The sequence below is a fragment of the Euprymna scolopes genome, chromosome 19, assembly GCF_053919585.1.
Source record: "Euprymna scolopes isolate OS-2025 chromosome 19, ASM5391958v1, whole genome shotgun sequence".
NCBI classification, from domain to species: domain Eukaryota; kingdom Metazoa; phylum Mollusca; class Cephalopoda; order Sepiida; family Sepiolidae; genus Euprymna; species Euprymna scolopes.
Genome location: NC_136500.1, coordinates 113,215,519 through 113,231,413, shown reverse-complemented (window position 1 = coordinate 113,231,413; position 15,895 = coordinate 113,215,519). Strand labels below are relative to the sequence as shown.

Genomic DNA, 15,895 nt, shown 5'->3' with positions numbered 1-15,895 from the left:
TTTTAATAAATAAACGTAATGTTTATTTAAATACAGATTTTCGGTTTACAAAGAACTTTCTTCAGGTATTGAAGTGTTTTTTTTGTTTTTTTTCATCCCATTTTCGTGTTTTATTTTATAGCAACGAGTCTCTGGTGTAATGAAAACTCCTGTTTTTTTTTTTTGTTTTTATGTAAGTCCGAAGGTTGGCGCACGTTTTTTTTGTTTTTTTTTAAATCATGTGGATTTGTCTCGTTGAAAGCATTTCAAAGTTAAAAATTTAAAGTGTCAAGAAAGCCAACAAAATGCGATTTTTTTTTTTGTTGTTGTTGGCTTTCTTAACATTTAAAATTTGTAACTATCGAATGCTTTCAACAAGGCAAATCCGCATGATTTTGTTGTTGATGATACGTTTATTCACCTTAAACAAGACATACTGCCACTATTGTGGTTAGGGGATAGATTTTTAAGGGAACATTTTAAGTACGGAGAAGTTGTGCATCGAGATGTTTGTTCTCATTACATTTAAATTTCTGCATGTTGAGATGGTAGAAGAAACAAGGAATTTCAAACGAAAATATTCTAAAAATATAAGCTATTGAAGTATCGCTTATCTGGGGATTTCTACAGTGAAGGGACGGAATTTTGCTGGTAGTTGAATATTTATAGAGGGGAGGTAAGAATGCAGTAAGTTCATCAGCACATCCTATTTTGTGGAGGTACTTGTAAAAAAAATTAAAAAAGCAAATAAACAAAAAGCTCACACATACTGCAACAATTGGGCTGGGGGTTGGTTAGGTTTAAGATACGTTTTTTTGTTTTTGTTGTTGTTTTTTGTTTTTTTGCCCCCATTGAAGAAGGAAAGAGCAGTCTTTCGATTTTAGACTGAACCATCGCTGCCACATTTGGATTGGATGGATGTGACAGCAATATTCCATGATTGGATGAATAGTGACTAACAGATATCAGAATCTTAGTAGCTCGGTAGAGGGAGCCCAGCTTCTTTGCAGCAGACTTGGCAGTACCTTCTGTTCACTTATTCTACTTTGAGTCATTTTTTGTGTATGCTATATATTGTACACAATAAAAAGAATCTTTTCTCTGAAAGCGTTATATGTATGTTTCTCTATGGAAACTATTCAAATTTGTCAATGAGTTTCAAAGGAGTATGTGGCTAAAAGTTTGTTTTTTAAATAGAAAAAAAAAAAAAAACTATTTTAAAGAAAATCAAGTTCTTATAAAGTTCTTTTGATTTTAACTTTTGAATCTGTTGGAAAGAATGCTTTTGTTTAAAATGAGAATCACTTAGGAGATTTAGTATGTTGAAATCGCATAGGCAAGGGAAAGTCAAATATAAATACAGGGTGGAACAATAAAATTGTCGCCCTAGTAATGACGACATGATTCCATTTCCGTTTGATGAAAACCGGTTTTCTTGTTTTGTTGCAGACCATCTATTAGTTGGCGAGTTGTGTACAAATCCCAAAAGTGATAGGAGCATTCTATCATGCCTTAAAGTGACACAGTGTTCGGCAAGCGAGATTGGAGATGCACCATTGTACAACTCATGCTCTCTACTGATCCAAATTATGACAACAGGACCATTGCCAGCACCCTCAAAATGCAAATCCAGACAGTTCAACACTTGAGGGCACAGCTCAACAAAGTTTCCGGCCACGGTTATGGTCTTTGGTGTGATTTCAAGTGAGGGCCACATCATGGCACCACAAATTTTCAAAGTCGGCTTGAAAGTCAACACTAAAGTGTATCTGGATGTGTTGAAGCGTATGGTGATCCCCTGGTGCAGTCAGGTGGCTGCTGGCAGATATTGGGTGTGGCAGCAGGTCTGCATTGGTCCACAAGTTCGAAGAGACCCAGGATTGACTTCAGGAGGAGTACTATGACTTTGCATCCTTCTCTCATTGCTCCCTCCTCCCCCAACCCGAACCCACTGGACTACTTCGTTTGGTCATACAACGAGAACATCACCAACATGACCTCCCACAACACCAAAGCCAGCCTAATCGCAACCATCCACCAGGTATTCGCTGAGTTCCCACCAACGTTTGTAAAAAAGGCATGCTCCTAGTTCTGGACCCGTATCGAGGCAGTGATTGAGGCTGAACACGACTGCATTGAATAGATGCCAGCTCTACTACGTAGTCGAGTTACATGAATTGATTTTTATAAATAAATGTTTTAAAATAAAGCTATATTGTTGTTTTCTTTAAGGTGACAAATTTATCGTTCCACCCTGTATTGGAATGGAGAGAATAAAATATTTGTTACAATTTTAAAGAGAGCGGTTGGATTATGAAAATCCATGGAGTTACTTGTTAGAAAAAGTGTAATTTAGGAAAACTTTAAACTGAGTGAAATTGATTTCTATTAGCTGAGGTCAAACGTACTTTCCTATAACTCTCTTAAATTTTGAATCTATTGTCGAAAAGGTTTCTGCAAAAGTAGGATGAGGGCGATAAGATGGGTGCATGTGTTAAAGTGATACTCAAAATATAGAAGAATGGAGAATTCGGATATGAAACAAAAATATTGAAAAAGGGGAGAATTAAATTAATATTTAATAATATTCTTTCGAGATAGATAATGTTAATGAGATATTGGACTCGTGTGTTATTTGTGTGAGAAAGTTATATCTTCAAAAATGTTTATATTTGAATAGTCAGATAGATGGGGAGCATTTAATAATGGTCGATACATTACATAGAAAAAGCTGAAATTATTTTTTAGAACGAGTTATATTTGGTGAGACTGATTGGTTTCTTTGGGTTTGATAACTTGGTGCATTCGCACTCTAGACTATAGACTGGATTACCATCTGCGTAAAAAAAAATTTCTTTAGAACTGACTACATTTATAAACACTAATAAAAAAAGAAGCTATTGAGCTGTAAAGCGATTTATTTAGATATGGAAATTAAACTGATTATCAAAGTGAACTTGTTCTCCCGTTTATTGACATTTGAAGTTATTTTAGCAAATTAATTTCTTTTATTGCCAAATATGATTAATGCCATACCAATGTAGCTGGTCAAAATTTGTCTTTTAATAAAGTGCACCGAATTATCGGGTCATGATAATTATATATAAATATACATATACAATACATACATGTATATGTGTGTGTATATTTATATCTGTAATTTCCTCATAAAACAATTTTATAATACAACCATGGATTAAGTATTATTCAGACTACTATACTCACCTTAAGTGCTATTTTTCCCAATGAGAACCGTAGTAAAATAATCCAAATAATACGAATTATCAACCCTTCTTAACAGAAACCAGAGATTAATTTGAGTTTTCCTTTACTCACTTATATAGAAATATTTTTTTTCTTTTTTTTTTTACATGTGGATCACCACTTATCAAGGCCCGTAAGCCACTCGGGGATAAGGATTATTTTGTGTACAATAATCAATGGGATAATATCGTAGTAATAGTTGGTATTGGAGATTTGATAAAGCGTCTTACTTAAGGGGGTGATTAATCAGGAATTTGTTTATGTTGGACTTGAAGTTGTCCAAGTTGTAGTCAGGTGGGAAACAGGCAAACGGAACAGAATTCCACAGGTGTGCACTTTTCAGAAAAAAGCTATGTTCATGGAATCTACGTTTTGATTTAGGCACAGATAAAGAGTGGGGGGAATTACTGACAGTGGTTTTAGCTAGATGGGTGTTTATCATGAAGGATTGGCGAGGGGGACCAGAGATTGGAGCTCGGACGAGCACTTGCCATGGAAATAACGATAAAACAAAAATAAATATTAATGATGGGACGATTCCAGTATTTTTCCCGATTCCGATATAATTACTGATTCCGTACTAAATTCCTGATTCCAATACAATTACCGATTCCGATTCTTTATAAATATTTAATTATTTAATTATGTAGCTATATTTTTTCTCCTGTTACCATAGAAACACATGTTAAATGTGCAGATATTTTCCTAAACATAATATATTTGTGGGGAAAGTTCTATCGATTTTAGCTTCACTAGTATTTTAAAATCAATAAATATTTGTTATTTTATCATTATTACCAGCAATGGAAGATTTTGCTTTAAACAAAATCAAATAAAAAAGACAAAAGAATCGTTTTGGCATCGGAAAATCGGTACAGATTTTTCTGATTCTGATACCAATTCCAGTTCTGTGAAATTTTCGGATTCCTGATTCCGATTATTCCTCCCGACACTAATAAATATACATCTATACAAATAAATATTTTATATGAATAAAAGTTAGCTATCGACATGTGTGTTTCTAAGTACCAGCCGTCGTCTGTATGGCTAAACTTTTTGGCAAAGATCAAACCTATGACTATGCAATCTGCAGTCTGGTGTCTTACCACTGAGCCACAAAGCCTTGTCGAATTTTATGTACATTTGATAAAATTAGCCAGAAATATGCATGTCCATGGATGACTTTAATGCATGTAAAATATACAAATATTTAAATATCAAAAATAAAATTTTCAAAAAATAGAGAAAACAAAATAAAAATAATGTTCTGTCAATAAAAGGGGCAATACATTTATATGCAAAACAAATGGCAGGTTACTCCCACATCGCTAACGTAAAATTAAATACAAAAAAATGTTTCAAAACTGTTCATATCATTAAGAAAATAACAACAGATCTTATATATATTCCAGGTTGAAAAATATTCAAGATTAGAATTACTGAATTCCAACAAAGGTGCTCAATCAAAGAGAGCAAATTTATAATTTTTTAAATTTTCTTTATGTAAATACAGTCATATCTTGATACGATGTGCAGACTGTTTCGATCATTATTGATCTCATCAGGCAAGAAAAAATTTTGAAAATTAAAAAAAAGTTTAAGAACGTTTTTTTTATTTTAGAGGAGAAAAATATTTTAGCATATCTAACGTGAGGCATGGTTTGATGTTATGATTTTAAATCGGTAGGCGGGCAAAAACTTTAACTACTTTCATCCGTTAAAGAAAAAAAGGAGGGGGGGGATAAAAGTTTGTTTGCTCGGATGTATGAAAGATTAAAGGGAGTTAAATGAAAGGAAAGAATATAGAGAAAGGGTGTTTGTAAATTCGTTTAAAGGAAGAAAAAAGAAAGGAGGTAGTACAAATTAATACAGTTGAATATAAGTGACGAATGACAAAGAGGATGTCATAAAGCAATATTTCATATTTCCGCCCATTTGAAATTATGTAGACAGTGAAAAAGGTTCACCGAAATTTGGTCATATTATCTATAATATAAATCTCACCTGTCTGTTTAAATGTATGTATGTTTGTATGTCTTGCAAAAACTTTTGATAGAAGCGACGGATTTTCATGAGATCAGTATGGTTTTGAAGCTCAACCTTTTGAACGACAAGTATTGAAATATTGGCTAAAAACATTTTCTTCACCCTCAACTGGGCACTTTTCTACAGGGAGGGGTCGCTTTTTTCGCCGATAGTTTCGAAAGGCCTCCCTTCTTTTCAATTGACTAGCCTTAATTTAAACCTCCACTACTTCTGGTTTGGTGATTGGCGCAACGGCAAAAACGTTACGTTTTTTTTTTTTTTTTTTTCTACATTCTTTTCCTCCTTCACAGTACGGGGTTGAGCCTGCCTGCCTACTACTTTTTTTTTTTTTTTTGTGCCCAACACACACCTCCAAACAGCCAGGCAACGCCGAGCACCCAAGCTAGTCTGTCTATATACTAAATGCGAGTCAGATTCCTTAAACCATTGGCCATAAAATTATACTGGATATAAGAGACTAAAATCCGTGTTTCACACTCAAATGTAAACCTGATATGAACATTTCTATTTATCTTGATTTGTGTAGTGAGGCAGTTTTCTTGTCTGAGGAGCCTTGTTGAAGGCCAAATAAATTATGTCCCATTGACCTGGTGTTTTGAGTTATTTCAATTCTAACTTGCAATAAATAAAAGAACTAGCCTGTGTGCCTGGTGTTGCCCGGGTGTTTAGAAGTGTGTGTTGAACAAAAAAAGAAAAATGTGGTAGTAGACAGGCAGGCTCGAACCCATACCACGTAGGAGGAAAAGAATGTGAAAAAAAAAAAAAGATATCTTTGCTGTTGCATCCATTGCCAAACCAGAAATGACGAAGATTTAAATTAAGGCTAGTCAATCGAAAAGAAGGAATGACTTTTGAAAATATTGGTGAAAAAATGACCCCTCTCTGTAGAAATGTGCCCAGTTGAGGGTGATGGAATTAATGTTTTTGGCCAATTTTTTTATATTTGTCGCCCAAAGGGTCGAGCTTCAAAACAGTACTGATCTTATGAAAATCCATCGCCTGTGTTAAAAGTTTTAGACAGACATACAAACATACATACATATATACATTGAAACACACAGGTGAGATTTATACAATAGACTAGCGGGGATGCCCGGGTGTTTGGAGGTGTAAAAGAAAAAAAAAAATTTTTAACCTGAAGCCTTGAGGTGAAGGTAGAAAAGAAAGCCTGACATCTTACCGCGATGCTAAGAGGGCAGAGAAGTAAAAATCGTTGAAATTAAACGCTTAAAAACGAACGTCTGGTTTTCTAGGTCAAAACATCACACCATAGAGAAATGAAATCACTCAGAGCCAGTTAAGCTTTCTGCATATTTGTTTGTTTCTCCAAGATTTTTGGGAAAACTAGCTCCCCATAAAAAGGGAAGTGTCCAAATGAATAGCAATTGTCTGGTACGAGGGGTTTTTCCCTCGTATTGATCAAAGCTTATTGCTTTCCGGATGTCTCGGCATGAAGGGCTGAGAAGCTCGCTTTACTTTCGATTTAGTGTTTCGCTTTTTAAGGAAAAACATGAACAAACAGGCGGGACCACAGGATAGCGTGAATTTTATAAAATAAAAGTTGCACGAATAAAAGATAGCGACGACCTACTTTTGTAAATCGGAGATATTATAATCTAGGGAGTATATAAAAAGTTGTAAGAATTAATGACCCCCCCCCGAGCCCCCCACCTACATACAAAAAAAATGCACACACACAAACAAACACATTTTCACTTTTCTATAATAGATGATAGTAATAACTAAATGTTACAATTTAATTGTACTTATAAAATACTAAAATATTTATAGTGATTAAAGTTATGATGTTGTGTATCATGTTGCCTGTATACGAATGCTTTAGAAGAATGTGTGAAGAACTTACGTTAAGGGTAAATGATCCGAAGTTGAGATCGAAATTGAATGATGTAAAGAATTACAAAGAGAAATAAGAAAAGATGGAGGGAGAGTATATTATGACAGCACAGTGTGTTGTGAAATCCTTTGGCTTTGATAAAATTCTATGTGCTTTTAATTGATTCCACGACAATTATTTAAAACCTTGATATTCTTGAATCTCTCATCTTTAACTTTAGTTCGATTTTTTTTTTTTAATCTAAACTACAATGTAATAACACTAGCCTCACAAGTCACAGGTCATCTTCTAAATATTGTCAGCAAATCAAAACCAAAAGGGAAAAAGAATTCAATTTTTTACTTTTAACTTCTATTTTGTAAAATTTTTTGTGGATCAAAGTATCAACCAATGTCAATTATTTAATAATCAATGTAACAATTCATGGGCGATTATTTCCAGGATAAGCAAAACGATAGTTTCTTTTTTTTTTTTTTTTACATAGGCATCACCACTTATCAAGGCCAAGAGGCCACTCAAGGATAAGGGTTAAAGAGTGTACAGTAGAAATTGTACAACATAGTAATCATTAGTAATGAAAATTTGGTAAATTTGATAACTTATATAGAACGGCTCATCAAGAACTTATTTACGTTAGACTTGAACACAACCATATTGTAGTCAGCCGGAAAGCAGAAAAACGGAAGACAATTCCACAGGCGTGCAGTTCTAAGAAAGAAGCTTTGTTCATGGAATCTACGTTTAGGTTTAGGCACAGATAAAGAGTGGGGGGGAATTATTGATAGTGTGTACAGCTAGACGAGTGTTTCTTGTGAAAGTTTGGCGAGGGGGGACTATAGATTGAAGCTCAGTCGAACACTTTCCATGAAAATAACGATACATCAGAGACAAACTCGCAACATCTCTTCTGTGAGGGAGAGGTTGCAAGGAAGAGAAAAGGACATCTCCTACGAGGCTACAAAGTCTATTTTGAACTCTATCAAGGCAGGACAAGTCCTTTCTAGCAGCTCCTGCCCAGATGTGGCAACAGTATTCCATCCTTGGACGTACCTGGCTCTTATATAGATAGAGAATAGCATCAGCAGTGAGATATTTACCGGAGTGATAGAAAGATCCCACCATTTTTCCAGTGGCCTTGGCAACAGATTTGATGTATGTGTTCCATTTAAGATCAGGAGTAATGGTCAAGCCCAGAAGCTTGTCAAAACTGGAAGCCTCCTGAAGACGAGAGCCATTCATTTCAATTGATGCCAGATGTGGATCAGAATGTTGACGATGTAAAGAGAGAAGCTTGGCTTTAGATGCATTCAAAGTAACCAGCCACTCCTTTCCCCATTGTACTACATGCTCAATATCAGAGGAGAGAGAATTGGAGAGAACTTGGTCGTTTACTCTCTTAGATGTGCTACCATAAATGGTAGTGTCGTCAGCATAAATGTCTACAAATGATGTAAGGATGTGATTTGGAAGATCATTAATGTAGATTAGGAAAAGAGTTGGGCCCAGGATGGACCCCTGAGGGACACCGGCATTAATACTGTGAGCTTCTGATTTTTGCCCCTCAACTATTACTCTTATGAACTTATCAGAAAGAAATGATTTAATAATTGAGAAGACATTTCCAGCTATACCATAGCTGGAGATCTTGTGAAGTAAACCTTTATGCCATACCCTATCAAAGCCTTTAGATATGTCAAGAGCAATTGCCCTAGAAAGGTTGCCTCCGTCGAGAGATTTGCTAATCCTATGAGATATAACTGTAAGTCAGCCAGTAGTGGAGAGGAGACTGGAAAGTGTGTACTGCAGCAGTTTTTGCAGAGCAGACTTCCTGCCTGGAGGAACCATTCATGCATAGGCCTGTATAGTCATACACATTTAAGGGCAAATTCATTATGGTCTTCCAGGATTTTAAAGTTTTATATATATATATATATATATATATATATATATATATACATATTGATTTTTGGTACTTGTACAGTTTAATCAAGACATTAAAAAAAATGAAAACATTGAAATAAAGTTATATTGTACATACCCGTTATAGAATGAAGTTCTTTGAAAAAAAAAATTCACTTAATTTGATCAAGTAGGTTTTTTCTTTTTTTTTTTTTTTTTTTATAACAGAAAAACAATTTTTTACGACAGCAAGCTGAAGGTAGCCATGTTTGAATTTTTAGACCACGTGGAAGGGAGGAGGTGCATGAGAAGATAACTCAGTGCTGACACCCTCCTCCTCATGTTAAATAATAGCTTTTCTTCCTTTGTGGTCTGACACTCAAAACATGGCTACCTTTTGCTCGGTGTCGTAACAAATTGTTTTTCTGCTGTAAAAGAAATACTTGATTAAAATAAGTTAATTTTTTTTTTCAGAGAACTTCATTTCATAACTGGTACGAACAATATCACTTATTTTTAATATTTTCCGTTATGAATGTCTTGATTAAACTGTACAAGTACCTAATTTTTTCTTTTTATATTAAATGTTAAACTAGAAATTATTAATAAAAATAGGGCATTTCCAGTGACACAGAATAGAAATGAATAAGTTTTGATCTTCTGCCAACCAACATTCACACTGGAATCTTTAGTTAAAAAATGTTATTGAGAGATGAAATTACAAGAGAAATTGATAGACAATCCATAATGCATTGGCCATTTTAATGGTGTTTGTTTGATAAACTGTTCAAATAAGACGAACTTCAATGTATTGACCTTTTAACTAGATGTTTTTTTTTTTTTTAGGTTAGTTAATCGTATTTTATATTTTACTAGGGTTACTACCTATTGGTGATGGAACGATTCCAATATTTTTCTCGATTCCGATACAATTACGATTCTTTTCTAAATTCCAGATTCTGATTCTTTTAAATTCCTAAATATAGAGATGTTTTTGAGGGAGAGTTATCGCAAAAACCATGAAATGTGTGCCTATAATTTCCTAAACCTATAAATACATATATGATCTATAGATTATAGTTTCACTGGTAGTCTAAAATCAATAAATACTTGTTTCATCATTAATACGAGTCATAGAAAATTAAGTTTTCACCAAAAATAAACGGATAAAAGCAATAAAAATTATCATTTTTACCATCGGAAAATAGGCACAATTTTTCCTAATACCGAAAGCCCTCATTGTTTTTTCAATTCCTGATTCCGGTTAATCGTACCAACACTACTATATATATATATTATGTATGGGTCCTAAGATGGTCAAGTTTTCATTTTTAGCCATCAAAGCAAACACTAATGATTAAACCCCCCATTTTAACATCATCAAAAACGATATATATGATACAGAGCTTCCAATAAATGACTGATCAAAGAATCAAACTGTCAACATTTATTCGATCAATTATATATTTTATTATCGAAACTGAAAATCTCTTGGTTATATTCAAAGGCGGATCTGGAAGTGAAATACAAAATTAGCGGTTCTGGAAAAATGTATGTTAAATTTTATTCTCGTGGATCCGGAGGAGGAGAGTGGGAATAAGTATTAATTGAAAGATGAAAAAACAAAAAAACAAAACAAACTCTGCTTCCTCAAAATATGACCAATAAAAAGAAATATTGATCAAGTTTAAATACAAAAATATATGAAATCGATTAAAATGACTATTTTCAACAATATATGTAGGAAAAAATTTTTTTTTGGTGTTTATACATTATTGGGACGAGATTATGTAGTCGATAAATGGAGTTTTAAGATAAAAAACAATGGTTCCAACTGATTTTTTTTTTGTCAATTCTAATAAGTTACAATGGTAGCTTCCAAATTATGCAGTCGGAATTACCTGAATATTACTGAATTATTAAACAAAACAACTTTAATCGTGTTAGCAGGTGAAACATTGTCGGCATCTTTATTTAATTCAAACGGAAAATTACCTCTCTGTTGTAATCCTGTGTTTTACGATTGTTTTAATCAAATTCTACTTTTTATTTTCTTTAATAAAAAACTTCTCCCTCTATCTCTGCTCTATTCCTCTCTTTCTATCTCTGCTCTATTCCTCTCTCTCTCTATCTCTGCTCTATTCCTCTCTCTCTATCTCTGTTCTATTCCTCTCTCTCTATCTCTGTTCTATTCCTCTCTCTCTATCTCTGCTCTATTCCTCTCTCTCTCTATCTCTGCTCTATTCCTCTCTCTCTATCTCTGTTCTATTCCTCTCTCTCTATCTCTGTTCTATTCCTCTCTCTCTATCTCTGTTCTATTCCTCTCTCTCTCTATCTCTGTTCTATTCCTCTCTCTCTATCTCTGTTCTATTCCTCTCTCTCTATCTCTGTTCTATTCCTCTCTCTCTATCTCTGTTCTATTCCTCTCTCTCTATCTCTGTTCTATTCCTCTCTCTCTATCTCTGTTCTATTCCTCTCTCTCTATCTCTGTTCTATTCCTCTCTCTCTATCTCTGTTCTATTCCTCTCTCTCTATCTCTGTTCTATTCCTCTCTCTCTATCTCTGTTCTATTCCTCTCTCTCTATCTCTGTTCTATTCCTCTCTCTCTATCTCTGTTCTATTCCTCTCTCTCTATCTCTGTTCTATTCCTCTCTCTCTATCTCTGTTCTATTCCTCTCTCTCTATCTCTGTTCTATTCCTCTCTCTCTATCTCTGTTCTATTCCTCTCTCTATATCTCTGTTCTATTCCTCTCTCTATATCTCTGTTCTATTCCTCTCTCTATATCTCTGTTCTATTCCTCTCTCTCTATCTCTGTTCTATTCCTCTCTCTCTATCTCTGTTCTATTCCTCTCTCTCTATCTCTGTTCTATTCCTCTCTCTCTATCTCTGTTCTATTCCTCTCTCTCTATCTCTGTTCTATTCCTCTCTCTCTTTCTCTGTTCTATTCCTCTCTCTATCTCTGTTCTATTCCTCTCTCTATCTCTGTTCTATTCCTCTCTCTATCTCTGTTCTATTCCTCTCTCTTTCTGTTCTATTCCTCTCTCTCTATCTCTGTTCTATTCCTCTCTCTCTATCTCTGTTCTATTCCTCTCTCTCTATCTCTGTTCTATTCCTCTCTCTCTATCTCTGTTCTATTCCTCTCTCTCTATCTCTGTTCTATTCCTCTCTCTCTATCTCTGTTCTATTCCTCTCTCTCTATCTCTGTTCTATTCCTCTCTCTCTATCTCTGTTCTATTCCTCTCTCTCTATCTCTGTTCTATTCCTCTCTCTCTATCTCTGTTCTATTCCTCTCTATCTCTGTTCTATTCCTCTCTCTTTCTGTTCTATTCCTCTCTCTCTCTTTCTGTTCTATTCCTCTCTCTCTGTATCTCTGTTCTATTCCTCTCTATCTCTGTTCTATTCCTCTCTCTCTATCTCTGTTCTATTCCTCTCTCTCTATCTCTGTTCTATTCCTCTCTCTCTATCTCTGTTCTATTCCTCTCTCTCTATCTCTGTTCTATTCCTCTCTCTCTATCTCTGTTCTATTCCTCTCTCTCTATCTCTGTTCTATTCCTCTCTCTCTCTATCTCTGTTCTATTCCTCTCTCTCTATCTCTGTTCTATTCCTCTCTCTCTATCTCTGTTCTATTCCTCTCTCTCTATCTCTGTTCTATTCCTCTCTCTCTATCTCTGTTCTATTCCTCTCTCTCTATCTCTGTTCTATTCCTCTCTCTCTATCTCTGTTCTATTCCTCTCTCTCTATCTCTGTTCTATTCCTCTCTCTCTATCTCTGTTCTATTCCTCTCTCTCTATCTCTGTTCTATTCCTCTCTCTCTATCCCTGTTCTATTCCTCTCTCTCTATCCCTGTTCTATTCCTCTCTCTCTATCTCTGTTCTATTCCTCTCTCTCTATCTCTGTTCTATTCCTCTCTCTCTATCTCTGTTCTATTCCTCTCTCTCTATCTCTGTTCTATTCCTCTCTCTCTATCTCTGTTTTATTCCTCTCTCTCTATCTCTGTTTTATTCCTCTCTCTCTATCTCTGTTCTATTCCTCTCTCTCTCTATCTCTGTTCTATTCCTCTCTCTCTCTTCTCTATTCCTCTCTCTCTCTTCTCTATTCCTCTCTCTCTCTTCTCTATTCCTCTCTCTCTCTCTTCTCTATTCCTCTCTCTCTCTCTTCTCTATTCCTCTCTCTCTCTTCTCTATTCCTCTCTCTCTCTTCTCTATTCCTCTCTCTCTCTCTTCTCTATTCCTCTCTCTCTCTCTTCTCTATTCCTCTCTCTCTCTTCTCTATTCCTCTCTCTCTCTTCTCTATTCCCCTCTCTCTCTCTTCTCTGTTCCTCTCTCTCTCTCTCTTCTCTATTCCTCTCTCTCTCTCTTCTCTATTCCTCTCTCTCTCTCTCTCTCTTCTCTATTCCTCTCTCTCTCTCTCTTCTCTATTCCTCTCTCTCTCTCTCTTCTCTATTCCTCTCTCTCTCTCTCTTCTCTATTCCTCTCTCTCTCTTCTCTATTCCTCTCTCTCTCTCTTCTCTATTCCTCTCTCTCTCTCTTCTCTATTCCTCTCTCTCTCTCTTCTCTATTCCTCTCTCTCTCTCTTCTCTATTCCTCTCTCTCTCTCTTCTCTATTCCTCTCTCTCTCTCTTCTCTATTCCCCTCTCTCTCTCTTCTCTATTCCCCTCTCTCTCTCTTCTCTATTCCTCTCTCTCTTCTCTATTCCTCTCTCTCTCTCTTCTCTATTCCTCTCTCTCTCTCTCTCTCTCTCTCTCTCTCTCTCTCTCTCTCTCTCTAGCCCCACTCTATTCCTCTCTCTCTGCTTTATTCCTCTCTCTTTTAGCCTTATCCCTACAACTCTCTTTTTCTCTTTCTCTTTCTGCTCTATTCCTTTTTCTTCTTTAATCTTGAAGGTTATAATACTATTCTATGGTTAAAATTTAATTACAATTGGTAAAAAAAACAAAAAACTATATCTTTAAACCAATAAAATGTGCACAAATTTGCCTACATTTGTATATATAGTGTCCTGACAAGCCAGCTTTAGTTTTGCTGCTTTGGGATGAATTTTTTTTTGGTTGTTTCCTCTGTGACCTTTACTGACCACTAATATATATAGACAAAGTTTTTGAGACAATTTGATCATATTTTGGAAAGGAAATACAATGTGGAAAATTTATGTATATTCGAACGTCAAAATACATTTCTTAAAGGATCTTCGTTTGCCAAATATACTTCATTCATGCGATCTGAACTTGGAGCACAGTTAATCTTCTGGTGTCCTTCAAGAGATTCTTGGATTCCAGTTTGGTTCTGGAAATCAACTGATCCTTGCTGTTGCAGATAGATTGGTTTGTCTTCCTCAACCACACCCTATGCATGAGTGAATTTTGGGCTAGATGTTCGGATGGACGAAGTTGTGAAAGTCCTACCTTTTGGTTCTCCTGGGAGTGTAACACAGAGCAAAGTTTTGTTGCTACCTGTAATCATCCTCTCTAGTATTTGATACCAGTAGAGAGTAACTTAATACAGCCATCTGAATTGAGATGAGTTTTTTTTTTTTTTTTTCAAAAATGTTCGATAGCAATAACGAGGTCTCTATTTGCAACACTATCACGGTTTGAATGAACTTAGTATTAATGATGCGTAATACTTCATGTGTACTATAAGCTGGTCATTCATTGTTTTGTGCATTGTACAACTTATCCTCAAAAGGATCAAAGCATCCCTAACTTGATTAAGTGGTGATTTTGTTTGTTTGAGTTTCTTGGCTTTTGTAAAGCAGTTTTCTTGAGTGATGGCAGTTTGTGGTTGACTCTTGTATGTAGGAGTAGCAAAGATGCTTGTTTAGGGCTTTCCTCATAATCACTACTCTAACATCTATCGGTCTTGATAAATTCTGCATTTTCTTGCTTGAATTTTTCCATATGGTTTTTCCAGCTTCAATTGAGGGGGTTCTCTTTGTACTAAAGCAAACGGTTTAGACCATTGTTGAGATGCCTTGTTCCATGTCAGCTGAGATATGTCTCTCATCTTATGCATTTCTAGGAAGTCTTTGCCTTCTTTCTTTGAGATAGGATTAGTTTATTGCTAATCGATTGAGGCAGTTTTTTTTTGTGTTTTGCAGGTCAGTTCTCTTCCTCTATGGCACTGGCTTTACAAATACCACTTTCCGACCCTTGTGTCACATCATCCTGCGATGAGAGTGACATAAATAACTTTTCAATTAATTGTTGCGCAATCACAAACCACCTTGAAGCAAAAAAAAAAAAAAAAAAAAAAAAATTCCAAAATTGCGGCATTAAATAACCTGAAAAGCGGTGGGTATGCTGTAAAAACAAAATAACCAAACCAATATGAATCATTTGTCCATAGTATCCAGCTCTCAAACCCAGCCCTAGAGCAGAGAAACAGCTAAACTTCAAATCTTTCTCTGTCACACGATTAAATTCAACCAACTTTTGTATGGGTAGGTTGAGGTAGGTGAAGCTAATATCAATACTTGTTCATTACGCCTAAGTACCGTTTGTATTTGGCAAACTGCGCCGAATCTCAGTAAGCATCTGGAATAACAAATGAGCCTTCCCTGCAGCTACTACTATAACCCACCATTCATCAATGCCGCAAGGTGGCAGCAAACAGACATCCACCAACAAACATCGGTCTAAATAGTTGATTAATTACAATTGGCTAACAACCAAGCAGTATGGTTCCTAATGCAAATTATGGCTTAATGGATTGTGTTGGTCATTTTCTCTTCAACACTTATTCAAGTAATACATTTTGAACAGCGATAATAACTTGGTAATAAAAATAAAGATTGAGAGAAAAAAAAATTTGTGTGAATCAATTTCTGATATTTTTTTACAGAAAATTTGACAA

The 15,895-nt window shown here is 35.3% G+C and overlaps 1 protein-coding gene across 14 annotated transcripts in view; it reads left to right on the top strand.

The window, feature by feature from the left end:
- LOC145239882 (oxygen-dependent coproporphyrinogen-III oxidase-like) overlaps positions 1-15,895 on the top strand; it is a 985,985-nt gene that overhangs the window by 239,219 nt on the left and 730,871 nt on the right. The window lies entirely within an intron of this gene.